Below are 17214 nucleotides of genomic sequence, written 5' to 3' on the forward strand. Positions count from 1 at the left end.
TTCATTCTTGCTTTATTAAGAGATATAAAAAACTTGACCATATATTATTTCTCGTACTTTTTTACTTCATATACCAAATCATAACTTTTCTTTATAGTTTACTGCAGTGACCTAGTACCAATGAACTCAGCACAGTATCAAAGAAATAATTAGGTCATCATAAATACATATATTTTATTGTTAACATGTGGGGCCTTTTAAAAAAAAGTAAGAATGGGGATCAGAAATCAAGCTATAACTCAGGAGTTATTTAATGAAAGGCAACACATTAGACATTGTAATTTTCTACTTTCAAGACATGTAAGTAAACAATTATGTGTTATGATATACAACAATAAAAATATGCATAAAGTACAAAACAATAAATGATTAGGGGATAAACCAGGGAAGACTTCTCAGAGGAAGTAGCACCTGAGCAAGTGTGAAGAATAATAAGTTTACTGAGAACTTCATGCAAGTTAGGGAGCAATGAAGAGTGAAGATCATGATCAAACACACAGGAGACAAGAAATAATAATAAATATTGGGTTGAAAACTAAATTAAACTTCAGAACTAGCGGAGAATAAGTGCAAAAGAGGAGAGAAAGATTTTTAAGAAAGACTTTAATCCTCTAAAGGCGGGTTGGATTTTAATATAGAGAGATAGAGAAATAACGTCCAGGGAGAAGGAGTACATGAGGAAAGAAAGAGGAAGTGTTCAGGAAATTAGTAGCCCAGGTGAGGTCAAACTTAAAGAAAATGCAGAGGAGTAATTAGGAAATTTTCTTCATTCCCCAGTCCTCTCACTCAATGTATCTGTCTTTTGGAGTTATACTTAGCCTATCAATTATTGGATTTCCCTACTGTTAGTTTTTTTTTTCACAAACAACTCTCACACTAGACTCATCAATGGGTTTTGTTTCGTTTTGGCTTGGTTACTCTGGTAGATGGCATAGTACTCTGAAGTACTCAAAGGTATTCAGAGTCTAAGTCTTACTAGGCCTAGCAGCTTTATTTCCACTTCCATAGAAGCTGGCTACCATGCTTAAAGGCTTGAATTATGCTACTAAATGATGGAGACAGAAGCCACACGGATGAGAAGCAAAGTCCCCCAGAAAACAGGCAGTACCAAAGCCCCAGACATATAATTAAGACCATCTTGTATGTTCCAGTACTGGATAAGCCTGGGGCTTATGTAAGCAACTAACAAATTCTTAAGAAATAATAAACTGTTGTTTTAAGTCACTGAGTTTTGGGATGGTTTGTTACACAGCAGCAGATCTCTCCTTGAGTCATTAAATCTATTGGACATTTTCAAATCTGGCTTCCAAGCAGCATTCAAAACTACTTCCCAGCCTTTTGAAAGGAATCTTCCTTTGGCTTTCATGCTGAAATATTTTCATGGTTTTCCTTCTCTCCTCTGGCTGCTCCTCCCTTCCATCCTCACCCCTAACCTAGACACAACCTCCAATACCTAACTAGTAAGTGCTGCAAATCCTCAAGAATCAGTCTTAGGTCTTGCCCAATGTATAGTCTCAACCGTCAACCCTACTACTGTCAGCTTCAATTTCTATCAATAATCAAATAATAATAGTAATAACTTGTATGTTGAGCCTCTTTCTCTCTCTCTTTTGAGCACCAAATATTCTGCCTAGTGACACACCCTCCCGAATGGCTCAAAGGGTGTGTCAAACTAAACATGTTCAAAACTGAACTTAAGATTTTCCTCTACCCAAAATGGTCCTCTTCCAATATTCCCTAACTCAGTAAAATGGCATCATTATTTATCCAGTTTTGCAGGACGCCATCTCCTCCCTGTTTCTTACACCTCCAACTGTATTATATGTCAGCAGGTTTTACTGATTTAACCTCCTAAATATCTCTTGAAAATGAAACTCTTCTACCATCACCAACCTCCTTGACCAAGCTATTGTCAAGACTAAACAACAATGCTCCAACAACCACTTTTATCTCCCTCTCCTCCACCCCTATTTCTAAATAAAACCCTTGAATGGCTTCTTATTGCTTTTATATTAATAATATTCCTCAGCATGGCCTGGAAGCCCCTTGTACAGTCAAGTCCAACCTTCTTTTCCATCTTGTACTACGATCCCTCTTCTTTTATGCTCTAAGCCAAGCATGTCCAACCCGTGGTCCACAGGCTGCATGTAGCCCAGGACGCCTTTGAAAGCGGCCCAATACAAATTTGTAAACTTTCTTAAAACATTATGAGTGAGTGAGTGTGTGTGTGTGTGTGTGTGTGTGTGTGTGTTTAGCTCATCAGCTATTATTAGCGTTAGTGTATTTTATGTGTGGCCCAAGACAATTGTTCTTCCTTCCAAAGTGCCCCAGGGAAGCCAAAAGATTGGACACCCCTGTGTCTAAGCCACATTAGCCTTCTTTCAGTTTTTCATTCTCAAAATATACTCCCTTCACAAAAAAAAAAAAAAAGCGTTTGGACATGCTATTCCCTCTGTCTGGTATAATCCTCTTTTCTATTTTTTGAGTAACAAATCCTACTCTCTTCAGATCTTGGCCCTTCAATGACCTCCTTGACCATATCTAATTCATTATAAGCTCTCATAGCACATATTCCTCCCTCTTGTAGAATGTATGATGACTGAAAGTTTACTTTCATCTATGTGGTATTTTGATTAATGTTTGCCTTCTCCAGACCCATGGGGCAGGGCTCCTTTTTGTTTTTGCTCACCATTTTATCCTCAGAACCTAGCATCCTGTCTGGTTCATAGAAGAAGCTAATAAATATGGCTGAATGAATAAACGGATGGATGAATAAATAATGTGACTGGCTAAGTTGTGAAGGGCAATGAGCAACCTAGTGGACAATGGAAGGCAATGCAACATTTTGAACAGTAGAGTAATACACTCAAGTGGTATGCTTTAAAATAATTTTGCAACATGCAGGACAGACTGAAAGCAGCCAAGACAAGCTAGAAAGCTAATGCAATAATTTTAAAAAGCACTAGGATGATTGATAACAAAAATAATAGGAATGAAAGAAACAGACTCATAAAAGCAAAAATCCAGGGACTGATACCAAAGACAAATACAGAGGAAAAAATACAGAATATGGTATGTCCCAATGTTCTGTCTACCTCAACTATTATAGTATTAACATGTTCAAAATAACAACGTACTATAATAAAGTATGATTTTTAAAAAAGACTACAAAACTAAGTTCCAAATAGATACACACATACACCATAAGAGAGTTTCTGTATGGTATGGCCAGGCACAGTGGTTCATGCCTAAATCCCAGCACTTTGGGAATTGAGGCCAGGGTTTGAGACCAGTCTGACCAACATAGCAAAACCTCGTCTGTACTAAAAATATAAAAATTAGCCGGGCATGGCGGCACATGCCTGTAATCCCAGCTACTCGGGAGGCTGACGCTGGAGAATCACTTGAACACGGGAGGCAGAGGTTGCAGTGAGCCAAGATCGCACCACTGCACTCCAGCCTGGGCAACAGAGTGAGACTCGGTCTCAAAAGAAAAAAAGAAAGTACAATAACATTATCAATGCTAAAGTATAACTATAGATAATTGTTAAATAATAGCCCAGATTATTCCGAATCTACCATAAAACATTTAGACTAGAATAAACCATTGAGGTGGGGTTGTTTTGAGATGGAGTTTCGCTCTTGTTGCCCAGGCTGGAGTGCAGTGGTGCAATCTTGGCTCACTGCAACCTCTGCCTCCTGGGTTCAAGTGATTCTCCTGCTTCAGCCTCCCAAGTAGCTGGGATTACAGGCACCTGCCACCAGGCCCAGCTAACTTTTTGTATTTTAAGTAGAGACAGGGTTTCACTATGTTGGCCAGGCTGGTCTTAAACTCCTGACCTCAGGTGATCCACCCTCCTTGGTGTCCCAAAGTGCTGGGATTACAGGCAAGAGCCACTGTGCCCAGTCACTGAGTTTTATTAATAAGTCAGAAGGTTCATTTAAAGCACATTGGCAAGGAATCTTAAAAATTATAAAGGAAAAGCTTTGAATCATTTCAGAGCCATTATTTTTCCAGGTAACTGAGAGCACTTAATGCCTCAAGCACAAAAAGATCAACAGAAACTTTCTGTAATATGTTATATATGTCCCCATTTATGAAACTAGGTTGCATTAAAAAATAATCTTTCTTGGTAACTCAAAGAAGTAGGGAGACAGAAAAAAACTTAAAGACCTCTTGACCACACCAAATATTGCCCATAATCACACAAGTTAAGAGATTGATAATTCATCATTTACTGAATGCTTATAATGTGACAAGGTTTCAGTGAGTTACCTTGCTTTAATCATCTTATTTAATCCTCCAACAGACCTATAACCTATAACTTAAATTCTAAGGTGTATCATCAATTTAATATATTTCTTTGCTTCCCCAAATTTAACATTAAATGTGCATAAAAATTTTTTCCAACAATAGCATAAAATGATCTAGGCAGCGGCATATCCCTTTCTTCTTCCATATCATAGCTTCATAGCATTTGAGTATCATAGAGTTTCGAGTCTAAGCCTTCCCCAGACTGAGTCTACTAATTAAATTCCTTTTGGCCCTTAGAAGTTAAGCAGAGCGTCAGGGTCATATTTTATAATGTGTGCTTAATGATCTTGACCTTTTTAGCACCTTTAGTTCGAAAAGTATAATTTCAACCGGGCACAGTGGCTCACGCCTATAATCACAGCACTTTGGGAGGCCAAGTTGGGCAGATAGCTTGAGGTCTGGAGTTCAAGACCAGCCTGGCCAACATGGTGAAAACCTGTCTCTACTAAAAATACAAAAATTAGCCAGGCATGGTGGCACATGCCTGTAGTCCCAGCTACTCGGGAGGCGGAGGGTTGACACCAGGAGGTGGAGGTTGTAGTGAGCCAAGATCATACCACTGCCCTTCAGCCTGGGTGACAGAGCGAGAATCCGTCTCAAATAATAATAATAATAGTATTTTTATTTATGATAAATATTTATGATAATTATTATTATTATTATCAAGGTATACTAAAGACTGAGTATTTCATTTGCACTATTAGAATACTTTATATTCTTATTTCAATTACAAACTATCAGCCAATATAACACTTATCTTTTAAATGTTGGTTTTGGAGAGATATTTGATTCCTCAGTAACAGTTTTTCACAGTCAGTGAAACAGTTATAATACCATCTCATAGCTTTGATAGCTTTATCTCTTTTCTCAGAAATTTGGCAAAGTCAACTGCCTTTATTTGTGCTGTCTGATATAGGTTAGGTAATTTATTATTGGTATTGTATTTGTTACAATGCTAATTCATCATAGGTAGTATTTTATTTTAATTTTAAGGAACAATTAGTGTTCCTTAAAATTAAATGTTAATGTTAACAAATTAATGTTAAGCTTCTGGATTTCAAGAACAAGACAACAATGTCCATTCTCACTACTTCCACCAGTACTTAATTTAAGCAAGAAAAAGAAATAAGAGGCAGACAGATTTGGAAAGGAAGAAGTGTAACTGTATATATTCAGTCAAGATGATTTTGTATGTAAAAAGCTTCAAGGAATCTAGAAAAGCTACTAGATAACAAGAAAATTTAGAAAGGTCACAGGATACCAGGTAAAGATGCAAAAAAATCAACGGTTTATGTACTAACAACAAATAATCAGAAGTTGAAAGTAAAAAGACCAATTAATAATAACATCAAAATAGGCCAGGCGCGGGGGCTCATGCCTGTAATCTCAGCACTTTGGGAGGCCAAGGCAGGTGGATCACAAGGTCAGTTGATCGAGAACATCCTGGCTAACATGGTGAAACCCTGTCTCTACTAAAAATACAAAAAAAATTAGCCGGGCGCGGTGGCGGGCGCCTGTAGTCCCAGCTACTCGGGAGGCTGAGGCAGGAGAATGGCGTGAACCCGGGAGGCAGAGTTTGCAGTGAGCAGAGATCACGCCACTGCACTCCAGCTTGGGCAACAGAGTGAGACTTTGTCTCAAATAATAATAATAATAATAACATCAAAATATATAAAATACCTAACATATGTATAAACTCCCATCTGAAAACTACAAATATTGCTGAGAAAATCAAACACTTAAATCTGAAAAACATGCCATGCTCATGGATCAGAATAGTCAATAAGGTAAAAAGTATCAATTTTCCCTCAAACTGATTTATAGATTCACAATGTAATTCTAATCAAAATTGCAGTAGGCTTTCTTATAAAAACTAATAAGCCTGATTCTAAATTTACATGTAAACTCAAAGGACCTAGAACAAACAAGGCAATTTGGATAACAACAAAGTTGGGGCCGGGCGCGGTGGCTCAAGCCTGTAATCCCAGCACTTTGGGAGACCGAGACGGGCGGATCACGAGGTCAGGAGATCGAGACCATCCTGGCTAACCCGGTGAAACCCCGTCTCTACTAAAAAGTACAAAAAACCAGCCAGGCGAGGTGGCGGGCGCCTGTAGTCCCAGCTACTGGGGAGGCTGAGGCAGGAGAATGGCGTAAACCCGGGAGGCGGAGCTTGTAGTGAGCTGAGATCTGGCCACTGCACTCCAGCCTGGGCGACAGAGCGAGACTCCGTCTCAAAAAAAAAAAAAAAAAAACAAAAAAAAACAACAAAGTTGGAGACTTAACTAAATGATTTCAAGACTCGTTATAAAACCACAGTAGTTGAGACCATGTTGTACTGCCAAAGACACAGGTATCAACAAAACAGAATAGCAAGTCCAGAAACAGCCACACAAAAACATGGCTAATTGACTCAACAAAGATGCTTCAGCAATGAGGAAAGGATAATCTCTCCAATAAAAATGCTGATACAATTAATTATCCATATGTCAAAAATAAACCTCAACACTTTCCTCCCATCATACACCGAAATTCTAAATGAACTATTACCCTCAAAGTAAAGGCACAAACTATAAAACTCCTTGGAGAAAATACAGGAGAAAATCCTTAGTATCTCAGACTAGGAAAAGATTTCTTAAATAAAGACACAGAAAACACAAACTAAAAGGAAAAAATAAATTTAAAACTTTACTCTTCAAAAGACACTCTAAAATATAAAAAGGCAGCTAGAGACTGGGAAAAAATATTTGAAAACCATATATCTAATAAAGAACTTGTATCCTATCCAGAATATGTAAAAAATTCTTGTAACTCATTAACAAGAAGACAGACTACCCAATAAAAAACAGCGAAGAGGTCAGGATGCTCACTTCACCAAAGAGATACAGATAGAAAATAAGCACATGGGGCTGGGCACTGTGACTCACACCTGTAATCCCAGCACTTTGGGAGGCCGAGGTGGGTGGATCACCTGAGGTCAGGAGTTTGAGACCAGCCTGGCCAACATGGTGAAACCCTGTCTCTATTAAAAATACAAAAATTAGAGGGGTGTGGTGGCAGGCGCCTGTAATCCTAGCTACTTGGGAGGCTGAGGCACAAGAATCACTTGAACCTGGGAAGTGGAGGTTGTAGTGAGCCGAGATCGCGCTACTGCACTCCAGCCTGGGTGACAGAGTCAGACTTTGTCTCATAAATAAATAAATAAGCAAGCACATGGGCCAGGTGCAGTGGCTCACGCCTGTAATCCCAGCACTTTGAGAGACTGAGGAGGGTGGATCACCTGAGGTCAGGAGTTCGAGACCAGCCTGGCCAACCTGGTGAAACCTGTCTCTACTAAAAATACACAAATTAGTTGGGCATGGTGGCGGGCACCTGTAACCCCAGCTACTAGGGAGGCTGAGACAGGAGAATCACTTGAACCTGGGAGGCAGAGGTTGCAGTGAGCTGAGATTGCACCATTGCACTCCAGCCTGGGTGGCAGAGTGAGACTCCGTCTCAGAAAAAAAAAAAAAAAAAAAGAGAAGAAGCACATAAAAAGATTTTCAATATATTTAGTCACTTGGGAAATGCAAACTAAAACCAAAAAGAGATAATAAAACTTTAAAAACTGAAAAAACTCAAGTGTTGGAAAGATGTAGAGTAACTAGGACTCTCATACATTCCTGGTGGGAACACAAAATAGTACACACACTTTGGTAAACAATTTGCAGTTTCTTATAAAGCTAGATATACACTTATCATATGACCCACCAATTATGCTCGTAGGTATACACTCGAGAGAAATAAAACACAGGTCTATAAAAAGACTTGTATACCAATGTTCACAGTAGCTTATTCATAATGGTCAAAAAACCCAAATGTTCCCTCTGGTGAATGGATAAGCAAACTGTTGCATAGCCATACAATGGAATATGGCTCAGCAATAAAAAGAAACAATCTACTGACATATGCAACAAGAACGAATCTCAAGAGCATTACGCTAAGTGAAAGAAGCCAGCCACATATTATACAGTGTATAGTATTTTACAGTGCATAATTATGTCCACTGTATAATTCCAAATTCTAGAGAAGATAAAACTATAGTGACAGAAAGCGGGTCAGCTGTCAAGGCTGACAGGAACTACAAAGGGGCGTGAGAAAATTTCTTTGGAGTAACATGTATTTTATATTATTGTAGTATTAAATACATGACTTACATTTGTCAGAATTCATGAAGTTTTACACTTGAAATTGCTATGTTTTGTTAGATATAAATTATACCTCAACAAAGGGGACAATAACAACAACAAAAATAAGCATATGCAAAATTTGAGTGTCATGTATTTCGTAGCCAAACAAGAAAAGGCTCTAGAATGCAAATGCCATTTGACTTAGGATCTAGTGTCTTATACTGTACCATGTTGACCCCTTTCTCAGAATACTTCCCTAAAGATCCAGGTGAGAATTCTCATTCTGAATCTTTCCACACGGACACAAAAGATGCATGCGCAGAGGTGCTGAGGCTCACAAGTGCACAGGTGAGCTCTCTCTCTCTCTCCCATGGGAGTACTACAGGTAATTCTTGGGAGAATAATCTGTATGTGCAGCTCTCTCCCTCTTAAGGCAACATAACAAAATGGAAACACCAAAGTGGTTTCATTATAAGGGATACCTGAAGTATTTTAAACTCTTGTTAACAATAAATTACTTGGCACACATTTCATAACATACCAGTATATCCACATTGTGGCTGAGAACCTGATCCAAACAGACTGGAACACCAGCAAATTCATTCGTTTACTCTTTCAATAAAAATTGATAAAGAACTAATGCTATTAAGCATGCAAAATTCTCCAGAGTAATTAAAGTTATTGACTTGGAAGAAACTAGATCAACTAGTAGGAAACCCTCAGTAGGTAACAATGAAATAAATGCAGAATTATTTATGTATATAATCAAATGCAAATTTTTGTGATATTTATAAATGCTTCAAAATTTTATTCAGGGTCTGAACATCAACTGTATGACATTTATGTGGCAGGCACTGGAGGTATAATGGTAATCAAAAAGAAAGGATAGTCCTTCCTTGTCATTGTGGGGCATAAAGGCAGTCAGACAGTAAGCAAATAAGCACACAAACTACTAGTTCATTACACACTATGATAAATACTATCAGAAAAAAGATCGTTTTTTTAAAAGGGTCAAAATAGAATCCTATGCACCAGCCTTGACAAACGCAGATCACAGCCTCCACTGGGTCCCTTACCTGGATATTTCTTTTTACTAAACCTCCACAGCCCATTTAAAACAATCTTCCCTGATGACACAAGTGTCTCTGTCTTCTCTAACCCCTGTAAGAAGAATTAGGAGTCTCTCCTTTTTGTATTGTGATAGAGAATAATAAAATCAGTAAAAATTTCTGAGCACTTGTCTCATTTAATCATATGACAACCACGAGATGTAGTTATTATCCCCATTGTAAATATGAGAAAACTGCAATTCAAAATGAGCAAAAAAAAATGATACCTCTAATAAGTTGCAGAACCAGGAATCAAACTTTGGCCTTTATGACAGAAACACATTCTTATGTGTTTCTTTATGACAGAAAAACATTTTAAGTACCTACCTTAAAAGTGAAATGCAAATAGTAGTATGGATTCATGACCTAACCTATTTTCTCTTTCAGAAAAACATATTTCCTAGCTCTGTACCGAAAAAGCCTGAAAATGATTAACTCAATGGCAATGCACCCTTTTCTAAAACCCATGCTATGGTCTCCATATACCATGTCCTAATACATGGAACCTGACCTGATTTCAGGTCTGAAGCAAAAATGTACAAGATAAGCTTAGAACAAGCAGTTACACTTGAAAGCAAAGAAGCTTTCAAGCTTACTTTCTTTACCACCTCTGTAATTTCTGATAACTGCCCCTCCACATCTAGTCTCTCCTTCTTCCTTCTACTAATTTAACCCCCCAGATTTTAACTGGACTCACAGTCACCCAAGCAGGGATTAGTTTCCACTCTGCCTTACAGCTAAGTGTGGCCAAATTCTAGTTGACTCTCATCGCAATTGTCATTTATGTTTTAGGTCATGCTTATATTAGGAAGTTGTGTGCCTTCTACACTCTTTACTCCTTCCCACAGGCTGAAATCCAGTTGTATGATGTGCTGTGAAACCAGCATCAACCATTCAGATAAAAGCAAAGACAGAGCAACAAAGTAGAGGAAACCTGGAACCCTAGACAATAGCTTGGAGCAAAACCACTCCACCTCCCTGACTACTAACCAGTTCTATCTTTGATGTGCAAGGAAAAGCCTTCTGTATTTTTAAACCAGCTATTTTTGTCCCAAATAGAGAAGCTGAACCAATATCCTAAAAAATATACCTTGCCAGAAGCTTTTCAGAATCCTTGAAGGCTCAACTAGATGTTTGTCAATTTGTTTTTCTTTGTTGCAGAAAATATGCACTCAAAGAGGCATTGTATATATGTTAAGGGTAGGAAAGCGCCCATTCTAACCAAACTAATGCTAAATCTTCCCGTGTTTTAATAAATAGAAAGTTGGTCCCTCCAACATCTAGTCCAACTCTAGTCCCAATTATTCAGATTTGCTTGGATAATGTAGATGGAAAAGAAGCTTAATAAAAGCTTTTTTTAAAGCAAACAAAATTTTAACATTTTTGGTAATTTTAACATTTTTGGTGAAACTTAGTGGGTATTTCTTAAATCCTATTTCTCAAATATAATACAGCCACAGGTCCTATTCATAACATAACAGATAATAACAAGAAAATACGTAAGTACTCTCAGGCCTTTATAGATTCATTTCTGTTTCTTCCTTCCATATATATATATATATGTAGTTCTTCCATATATATATACACACACATACACACACACACACACGCACACACACGTAGTTCTAAGACGCAAGACTGAATTCCTCAACTTCCTTTCTCTCCCTATGGTTTCACCCTCCAACAATCCCAATCCCTAGTTTTTTCTAATTATTTCCAAGAACAATTCAAAAGTCAAGAATATCCAAACTGAAATGATGCAGTAGAAAAAAGGTATACAAAACAGATCTGCCTATCCTAGAATATATAAGAAACTCACAATTAAAGAACCACTGCATTCTGTTATAGCAGCTTAATACCCTGACAAGTATGACTTTTTTTTTTTTTTTAAAGGAAAGGATGTACTAAATGGCACAGAACTCTGTTCACTTAAAAAAAATTCTCTAGGCCGGGTGCGGTGGCTCAAGCCTGTAATCCCAGCACTTTGGGAGGCCGAGACGGGCGGATCACAAGGTCAGGAGATCGAGACCATCCTGGCTAACATGGTGAAACCCCGTCTCTACTAAAACATACAAAAAAAAAACTAGCCAGGCATGGTGTCAGGCACCTGTAGTCCCAGCTACTCGGGAGGCTGAGGCAGGAGAATGGCGTAAACCTGGGAGCTTGCAGTGAGCCGAGATCCGACCACTGCACTCCAGCCTGGGTGACAGAGCGAGACTCCATCTCAAAAAAAAAAAAAAATTATCTAAAAATCTCTCTATTTGAAAAATGTCAATCTCACAGAGAAGTTGCAGTGATTGTACTATGAGCTCCAGGGTCCCATTCATCTAGATTCATAGACAGTTTACATTTTGTCACATTTCTTTCTTTCTCTTTTATATAACAACAATAATAATGGTGATTGATATGGTTTGGCTGTGTCCCTACCCAAATCTCATCTTGAATTGGAACTCCCACAATTCCCACATTTTGTGGGAGAAACCCCATGGGAGGTAATTGTATCATGGGGGCAGGTCTCTGCCATGCTGTTCTCGTGATAGGGAATAAGTCTCACAAGATCTGATGGTTTTAAAAACAGGAGTTTCCCTGCACAAGCTCTCTCTCTTTGCCTGCTGCCACCCATGTAAGACATGACTTGCTCCTCTTTGCCTTCCACCAGGATTGTGAGGACCTCCCAGCCATGTAGAACTTTAAATCCATTAAACTGCTTTCATTAATTGCCCAGTCTTGGGTATGTCTTTACCAGCAGCATGAAAATGGAGTAGTACAGTAATATATAATTATTAATATTTGACAAACTATTTGAGAGTAAGTTGAGTCACCAAGACTTTTGGACCAAATGCACACACTTCTATGCAGATGAACATGGACAAAGCCACGGGAATGAAATTGTCCAAGAGTATGTCAGTAAATATGTAAGAAAATCTAAGACTAAACCAGTAACACTTAGGGACAGGCAAATACACTAAGGTCAAGGATGGAAAGTAAAACAAAATAAAAAGCCAAAGCAGAGCCAGGAAAGTGTAAACACAGAAGAGAAGCTTTAAAAAGAGTGTTCAATAGTGTTGGCAAAACATCATGAAAGAAAACCTAAAAAGCAAACTTGGATTTGGAAGATAAGGACATTATTAATGATCTTATTAACAAAGGTAGAATCAAAAGTCAGACTGTAATAGATTTAAAAGGAGGTAGGGAAGTCAAGGAGATAACAGAAATGATCTCTAAATTTGTTGCAAAAGGAAATAAAGAAGATAGGCACCAGAGAGGAAAACAGTGTGAGTGTATGAGAGTAAAGATACAAGTTCTTCCATGTTTTTCATTTATTTAGAGTGGCTGAACCAGGAAGTCAGAGTTGTACAATCACCACCACTGTCTACTTTCAGAACATTTTGATCACCTGAAAAGGAAACCCTTCTATATACATTAGCATCCTACCCTTACCCCAAGCCTCTGGCAACCACTTATTTCTGTTTCTATGAATTTGCCTATTCTAGATACTTCTTATAAATGGAAACTTGCAGTAAGTAAGTAGCCTTTTGTGTCTGGCTTTCACTTAGCATGTTTTCAAGGTTCATCCATGTTGCACTATGTGAGATAATTTTATTCCTTTTTAAGGCTGAATAATATTCCATTGTATGGATATATCATATTTTGTTTATCCATTCATCAGGTAATAGATATTTGGGTTGTTTCCACCTTTTGACTATTATGAATGACATTAATACGATGTTCACTTACAGGTTTTTGTGTAGACATGTTTTCATTTCTTTAGGTATATACCCCAGAATAGAATTACTGGAGTTACCACAAGGTAACTCTACGTTTAACTTTTTGAAGAACCACCAAACTATTTCCCAAAGCAGCTGCATCATTTTACATCCTCACTAGCAAAGTATAAGGGTTACAGTTTCTCTACGTTCTCACCAACATTTGTTACTATCCATCTTTTTTATTATATGTCATTATAGTAGGTGTAAACTGCTATCTCATTATGCATTTCCCTCATGACTAATAATGGTGAGCATCTTTTCATGTACTTACTGGCCATTTGTATATCTTCTCTGGAGAAATGTCTAATCAAATCCTTTGACCATTTTTAAATTAGGTTGTCTTTTTATTTTTATGTTGTTATAGTTCTTTATATATTCTGGATATCATGCCCTTCACAGATAAATTATCTGCAAATATTTTCTCTCATTCTGTCACTATCTTTTCACTTTCTTGATAGTATCCTTTGAAACAAAAGTTTTAAATTCTGAAGTCTAATTTGTCTAGTTGTTCTTTGTGCTTCTGATGTCATGTCTAAAACTTGCCTAATCCTAGGTCAGGAAAATTAAGCCTATGTTTTCTTCTAAGTTTTAGCTCTCATATTTGGGTCCTTGACCCATTTTGATCTAATTTTTGTATATAAGGTGGAGGTTAAGTTTCCTTCTCTTGCATGTGCATGCATATTCAGTTGGCTCAAAACCATTTGCTAAGAAAATTATTCCTTTTTTTTTTTTTGAGACGGAGTCTCGCTCTATCACCCAGGCTGGAGTGCAATGGCGTGATCTTGGCTCACTGCAACCTCCCGGGTTCAAGCGATTCTCCTGTCTCAGCCTCTCAAGTAGCTGGGATTATAAGCGCATGCCACCACACCTGGCTAATTTTTTGTATTTTTTAGTAGAGATGGGGTTCCACCAGGTTGGCCAGGCTGGTCTCGAACTCCTGAGCTCAGGCAATCCACCTGCCTCGGCCTCCCAAAGTCTAGGATTACAGGCGTGAGCTACTGCGCCTGGCCAGAAAATTATTATTTTCTCATTAAACTCTTAACTCTTGCCAAAAATTGACTGACTATAAATGCATGGGTTTTACTGCTAGACTCTCAATTCTATCTCACTGGCCTATATGACTGTTCTTATGCAGTACAATACTGTTGCTTTTTTTTCTTTTGATCCCGCACTAGTGTGTGAAGAGCAATGGACCCAAAAACATAAAACAGTCAAGTCCTAGCTCTGCTTCTTAGGTAGAAATTAGCCTTACTAAGACATTTTCCTCACGGTCACAGAATTGAGAATTACAGGAGATGTGAAATTACCTTGTAAACAATAAAAGTTAAATATTTAAGTTTACACATTTTTTTAAATGATTAAGCTCAACCTCATACATTATTTTGGTAGCCAGGAATAAAAGAAAGTAATATAGTAAGAGTCCTTCACAATCTGTTTCTAAGAACAGTGCCTAGGCACATGGTAGGCCCTAAATACATATTTATTGAATGAAATTAACCATTTTCCAATTGTTTTTTATTCTTTTTATTCATTTCCTATAACTGCTAAGATTATGAGGAAACAATTTACAAATTTAAAAGCATCCTATATCAGCGTTTTCTTTAGCATATTTCCTTGAAGAAAATAATCAAGTAAATTTCCCGTAGGCTATTTCTAACTTTAATACTATTATCCAATATAAGCAATGAAGAAGGTTCTCCTCATATCGTATTTATTAAGGAAAGGAAAATTAAGAAATTCTATGCAACAAAGCAGGATCCTGTCTCAAAAACAATTACTAAAGTCAAAGTGAATTCCATAAAACGTAATACCAACTTGATTATTTATTGTTAGTTCCTATTGTTACACTCTACAGTTAAAACGTGTATCCTTAGGAATGTCCAATGTACATCCAAAAGGAATTTTTGATTAAAAAATCAAAACTTTGTTTTAGCTTCTAGTAGTTTAAGGTCAGTATTTGTTCAGAGGAAAAAGCAATCACTTGACAACCTGCAATATGGAAATACTTTCTTCAATAAAGTTTTACCCCAACAAATTGCAAAGGCAAAGTCCTTCTAATTTTTTAACAACTTTATTGAGGCATGATTACCTACCATAAAATTCATCCATTTTATATGTTCAATGATTTTTAGTAAATTTACAGTGTACAACCATCACCATCATGCCATTTCAGAACATTTCCAACATCTTAAAAAGATCCCTGTGCCCATCTGTAGTCAGTCTCCCAAACATGTCCAGGCAAGCACTCATCGACTTTACGGACATTCCATATAAATGGAATAATGCTATATGAGGTCCTTTGCATCTAGGATAATGTTTTTGAGGTTCATCCATGTTGTAGCATGTCACCAGTTCATTCCTTTGTTTCTTAATTTTATGTCTGGTATAGTTCAACCTACAATCATGTCCTCTTTTATGAGGAAGTGAAAACAGATGAGGTGCCAAAAAAAACCCTGCTCTTTGTACAGTCCACGCTACTGCCACTATCTTTCTAAAATGCAAATCTAATAACTTTCTCCTCTACTAAAATCTCTTCAATGGTTCCCATCCATCTATAAGGCAAAGTTCAAGCTCCTCGGCAGAGAATACGGGATGGGCCACGCCAATCTATCTAGTCTCATTTCCTGCTGCTGTTTCTCTTGAACACTTTGCCAGCTATCAATACTGAGGCACATATAGTTCTCCCAAACTCTCTTCAGTGACCTTTATGTCTTTGCATCCATCTACTTCACAAACTTGAATTAACCTTTCAAAATCCAACTCAAGACATTTCCTAGAGCCAGCTCCAGCCTCACTTTCTCAACTGTACCATCTTATCAGCTTGTGCTTTAATAATTTTATATCTCACACTATGCCATAACTGTGTATCTCATATCAAACTCATAAGCCAGCATCTAACCCTGTCTGAACTTCACTACTGTTCAATAAGCATCTGTTCACTTTAACTGAATACACTCTGACTACTAGTGGTGTTCCACCCACTTCATAAAGGAAAAATCAATTCTATAGATAAAGTCCACTCTCTAAAACTAATGTGAAAAGGATCTAACAAAAGTAGTATAATACAACTCCAAGGTCTAGAGCAGTAGTCTACAAAACAGGATATACACCAGCGATCAGCAAACTATAGCCCACCAACCAAATCCAGCCCAGAGCCTAATTTTTGTAAATAAAATTTTATTGAACATGGCCACACTCATTCATTTAACATACTGTCTATGGCTGCTTTTGTCCTCCAACAGCGGAGTAGTTCCAACAGACACCATATAGGCTGAAAAACCTAAAATGTTCACTATCTGGCCCTTCAAAGAAAATGTTTGCTGACCCCTAGTATAAATCATGATCCATGTTATACAAGAAGCAAAGATCAGAATTTCCTTTGTATAAATTTTTTCATCTCATCTTTTTAAAGTTCTATGTTTATATATGTTTTTAACGTAATAATATTAATACAGTAGTCACATATATAATTTCTAAACTTAAAAATATGCATACAATGGGAATGGTACATACCCAACTTTTTTTTTTTTTTTTTTTTTACCAATACAGGTGGTTCAATTAAAAAAAAAAAAGTTAAGTCTTAGGACAAGCTTTAGCATTTAAATTTAGTAATCAAGGTTATTAGCAATCAATGTTATTACATGAATAACTGAGTTCTGTAAGTGCTTCAAATCACAGAGAAAGAGGCCTAGAATTAAACTTTTTCCAAAATACTCAAAACATCTCTGGAGAATCTTTTTCTGGTGCTAAAAATGTCATTGAAATGATGCAGGTAGTACTAATATTCTTCAACAGAATGCAATAAAATATGAGCTACATAAATCCAAACTTGGTTCAAAGGTAGCTATGTT

The 17214-nt window shown here is 37.3% G+C and overlaps 1 protein-coding gene across 12 annotated transcripts in view; it reads right to left on the reverse strand.

The window, feature by feature from the left end:
• The window catches only part of INTS6 (integrator complex subunit 6), a 123255-nt gene that overhangs the window by 73329 nt on the left and 32712 nt on the right, over positions 1-17214 (reverse strand). The gene's annotated exons all lie outside the window — the stretch shown is intronic.

This window comes from Macaca fascicularis, chromosome 17 (assembly GCF_037993035.2).
Source record: "Macaca fascicularis isolate 582-1 chromosome 17, T2T-MFA8v1.1".
In the NCBI taxonomy this organism is placed as follows: domain Eukaryota; kingdom Metazoa; phylum Chordata; class Mammalia; order Primates; family Cercopithecidae; genus Macaca; species Macaca fascicularis.